We start from the raw sequence: 4,407 nt of genomic DNA, 5'->3' as shown, positions 1-4,407 counted from the left end.
GATTGGGGTCGGGGTAGGTTTTAGGCATAGAAAGGCAGTCGGTTAGGGTTGGGGTTATGGTTGGGGTTTGGATTGGGGTCAGGGGGTAGGCTTTAGGCATAGAGAGACAGTCGGTTAGGGTTGGGGTAAGGATTTGGGTTAGGTTTTAGGCATGGAAAGACAGTTGGTTAGGGTTGGGGTAAGGGTAAGGATTTGGGTTAGGGTAAGGGTTGGGTTAGGGTTGGGGGTAGGTTTTAGGCATAGAAAGACAGTCGTTTAGGGTTAAGGTTGGGGTAAGGGTAAGGATTTGGGTTAGGGTAAGGGTTAGGGTAGGGGTAAGGTTAGGGTTAGGGTTGGGGTTAGGGTTGGGTTATGGTTAGGGTTGGGGTTAGGGTTGGGGTTGGGGTTAGAGGGTAGGTCTTAGGCATAGAAAGACAGTCGGTTAGGGTTAAGGTTGGGGTATGGGTAAGGATTTGGGTTAGGGTTAGGGTTGGGGTTGGGGTTAGAGGGTAGGTCTTAGGCATAGAAAGACAGTCGGTTAGGGTTGGGGTAAGGGTAAGGATTTAGGGTTAGATTTAAAGAGAAAGAGAGACGGGTAGGATTCAGGCATAGAAAGAAAGTCGGTTAGGGTTGGGGTTAGAGGGTAGGTTTTAGGCATAGAAAGACAGTCGGTTAGGGTTGGGGTTAGGATTGTGGTTAGGGTTGGGGTAAGGATTTAGGGTTATATTTAAAGAGAAAGCGAGATGGGTAGCATTTAGGCATAGAAAGAAAGTCGTTTAGGGTTGGGGTTATGGTTAGGGTTAGAGGGTAGGTTTTAGGCATAGAAAGACAGTCGGTTAGGGTTGGGGTTAGGGTTAACCCTCTAACCCTAACCCCAATTCGTTGTACGTTTTTATACTGACTAAAAAAAAAGTGCATACATATGTACACATTAGTACAAATGTATACTCATGTTTAAATATGTATATGTAAGCATATGTATACACACACATTACTGTAGATGAAACTAAACATGTCCCTACCTTTAAGACCTGTGTTTCCAATCCGTCTGTCAGCTCCCATTGTTCCAGGAATTCTTCGGGAACCAGGCAAATCATGTGGTCCTTGTGGAACCATTAATCACGGAGGACCAGAATAGCCGGTTGTTCAACGGCACAGCCCTTTTAGTGCTCACTGCTACTGCTGCCGCCAGCCTCTCTGTCACAAAAAAAGAGATTCATTTAGGAACTGTATAATGTAGAGATTAAAAATATACCATACATACATCTTATACACCAGGGGGCACCAACCTTTTTGAAACCAAGGGTTACTTCTTGAGTACTAATTTATGCGAAAGCCTACCAGTTTGTTACACACTTAAATAAATTGCCAAAAATAGTAGCCAATTTGCTACATTTACCTTTAGCTCTATGTTATTATTAATAATAAATATTATGTGGAAAAACTGATCTTAATGATTTAGGGTTAAGGTTAGCTAGCCACTAACATTTTTTAACAAATCATGAATTACTTTGCACCATGTTTGTACAAATAATAACTCACGTAAAATACAAAAGTCAACTCTCATCATGTCACACTTTGAACTGGACACCAAATCTGATATATGTTTCTTTGTCAGTTAGTGGAAAGCCTGGCATGACATTCTGTTAACTAGTGTGTTGTACTCTGCTGTGTAACTAGAAACTGCAACTCTGAGTGAGTCTTGCAGATGTGCATCAGTGAGGCTTGTTCTGTGTTTCTTCTTGATGAAGTTCATGTCAGAAAAGGCTGATTCACAAAGATAAGTGGAACCAAACAGGCTTGCAACCTTCATAGTTGCTGCACATACACCACTGTACTTTTCTGTGTGAACAAAGCACCAAAAGTTTGGTGCAGCCTGGTGGGCTTAACATTTTAAATTTTCAGGAAAGAAGAGGAATGAATTTAAAAGGTAAAAAGGTATATGTGTTTAAAAATCCTAAAATCATTTTCAAGAATGTATTTTTTCTCTTAAATTGTCTTTCTGAAAGTTATAAGAAGCAAAGTAAAAAGACAGGGTCTTTAAAATATTTTCTTGGATTTTCTAATTAAATTTTAGTTTTGTCTCTTAGAATTAAAAATGTCGAGCAAAGCGAGAGTTGGGGTTAACCCTAACCCTGATAGTACATAAATATAATTTAAAAAATAGAGGCAGCTCACTGGTAAGTGCTGCTATTTGAGCTATTTTTAGAACAGGCCAGCGGGCTACTCATCTGGTCCTTACGTGTTAGGGTTAGGGTTAGGGTGTCCGCGTTGGTGACCCCTGTTATACACAATAACTTATTCCTTCCTATAAAACACTAACCCTAACCTCTCCACCACATCTCCACACATCTTCCAACATTTTCGGTTTTGATTTGATTTTGGCTAACTGTCATTTTCAATTTTGACATATTGAACTGAAACTTTACATATGTAATAGAGTTTTTGTTTACAATAACAAGCAATTGATTATTTTTTGGGAGGGAAATTAGAGTGGTAAAGCTCACCTTGCAACATTCTTTATACCACATCAATAATATGCTGGTCAGATATATCTTGTCCCTGAAGAGAAGAACAACATTGTGTAAAAGTGACAACCATTACATTTCCCAAACAGTGAGTGGACTCACCGGTGGACCCTCAATACCCGGCCTGCCATGCACACCGCTCATGCCGTTCAACCCCTGAGGACCAGGCAGTCCAGGGGGTCCTACATCACCTGGCTTCCCAGAGTCTCCATGTTGGACCATTATGTCCAAGGTCTCCTCACTCTGTGCTGCAAACACATACAAGTGCATGAAGTGTATATTTACTTAACACATGATCATACACAACTCACCTGTCCTTTAGTGCCAGATTCTCCAGACATACCCTGTCACACCCAAACAATCATGAGATACTGATTCTAAAAATTGCAAGTTCTTGTCCTTTAGATTTGTTTTCCTCCGTTTAGTAAGCACAGCACCCAGAAACATTTGTGTTTCTACATCTAAGGTTCAACTATGAAAATGTTTGAATGCAGCGTTGAAAGATTGTCCAACAATAGTTTGTACAAAAACATGCAGAATGAGGGTTCCTACAAGTGGCAGGGCAAAAATACTGAAACACAATGACTCACTTTAATAAAAAAAATGTTTTAAAGTACTATTAATGTATAATCTATACAAGATTCCTTTCTGCTCAGCTATTCATTAAAACGAAACAAGGGATGTCCAAAACTTTACCACAAAGGGCCGCACACTTAAAAGTTAACGAATGTAGGGGCCATTTTGGTTTTTAAAACCTTAAGGTCTTTCCTTGATTGTTAAAAGTCTTAGGGACCCAAAATGGGTCTCAGTCAAATAGTATATTATTTGTCTTTGCTTTCAATATTTAAATATCAACAGGTCAACTTCAGAAAGTTCAAAATGACTGGTCTTACTTTTCCCCTTTCTCACCAGCTAGCCCCTCCACGTCGGAGTCTACCTTCAAGCAGAAAACAGAATAGTTGTTAGTGTTTCATATTGAAGGCTCCAATCATTCACAAACAAAAGTGATACTCACAATGTCTCCTTTGGGTCCACCTCTTCTTTGGAAGCCCTTTGAATGAGGAGACAAACATACATGTATAACATGGAGTTAAAAATATCCCGTATATACATATTGTACATGATAACTAATTCCACTACCTTCTATAAAACACTACCTTTAGAAGAAAGTGTAAGCATTGATGTACTACAGTACAAGGATAGAAACACTTATATAATTTTGAACTTTATGGGAAATAGTGAGTATTGATGGACAGAAACACTTATATACTATCTTTACAAAAAAAACTATGTATTGATGTACAGGGACAGAAATACTTAGTTTACTATTATATTTAGAATAAAGTGTACTACAGTACAAGGACAGAATCACTTGTATAATATATTATCTTTAGAAGAAAGTGTATGTATTGATGTACTGAAATACTTGTATAGTATACTACCTTTAGGAGAAAGTACATGACAAGGATAGAAACACTTACAGTTGTGATCAAAATTATTCAACGCCCACACAATTTTGGTGTTTTAGCAAGTTGGACATTTATTCCGTATTTTATTTATAGTCATATCAAATAAAGATGCATTAAGTAGACAAATGCAAATTGAATTACAACATTATATGTTGTAACATACCAAACAGTGTCATTTCTCTTAATATTTCAGTGACAAAATTATTCAACCCCTTGAAGATCATAACTCTTAAGAACATAATTTGAATAAGATATTTTCAATCAGGTGTTGAAAACACCTGTAGATGTGATTAGAAGCATAAAGAGCAAAATTAAACTGATTGAAAAAGACTGTGACGCTCAGCTTCTTGTAGTGGGTCAATGGTGTATTTGCAACATGGTGAAGTCCAGGGAGTAGTCAAAGAAGTCAAGAAAGGAGGTAATTTCTCTTC

The 4,407-nt window shown here is 38.2% G+C and overlaps 1 long non-coding RNA gene across 1 annotated transcript; it reads right to left on the bottom strand.

The window, feature by feature from the left end:
- Positions 1-512: 512 nt before the first annotated feature.
- On the bottom strand, positions 513-3,562 carry LOC133548121 (uncharacterized). Its single transcript, XR_009805763.1, has 6 exons — positions 3,523-3,562; positions 3,401-3,444; positions 2,819-2,851; positions 2,610-2,755; positions 2,487-2,541; positions 513-1,176 (listed from the first exon to the last, which is right to left on the bottom strand). It is a non-coding gene; the product is annotated as an uncharacterized LOC133548121 (long non-coding RNA).
- Between the last annotated feature and the right edge of the window lie 845 nt (positions 3,563-4,407).

The sequence above is a fragment of the Nerophis ophidion genome, unplaced genomic scaffold, assembly GCF_033978795.1.
Source record: "Nerophis ophidion isolate RoL-2023_Sa unplaced genomic scaffold, RoL_Noph_v1.0 HiC_scaffold_416, whole genome shotgun sequence".
Lineage (NCBI taxonomy): Eukaryota > Metazoa > Chordata > Actinopteri > Syngnathiformes > Syngnathidae > Nerophis > Nerophis ophidion.
The sequence above is the reverse complement of the archived record's forward strand: the minus strand, read 5'-3'. Positions and strand labels throughout refer to the sequence as shown.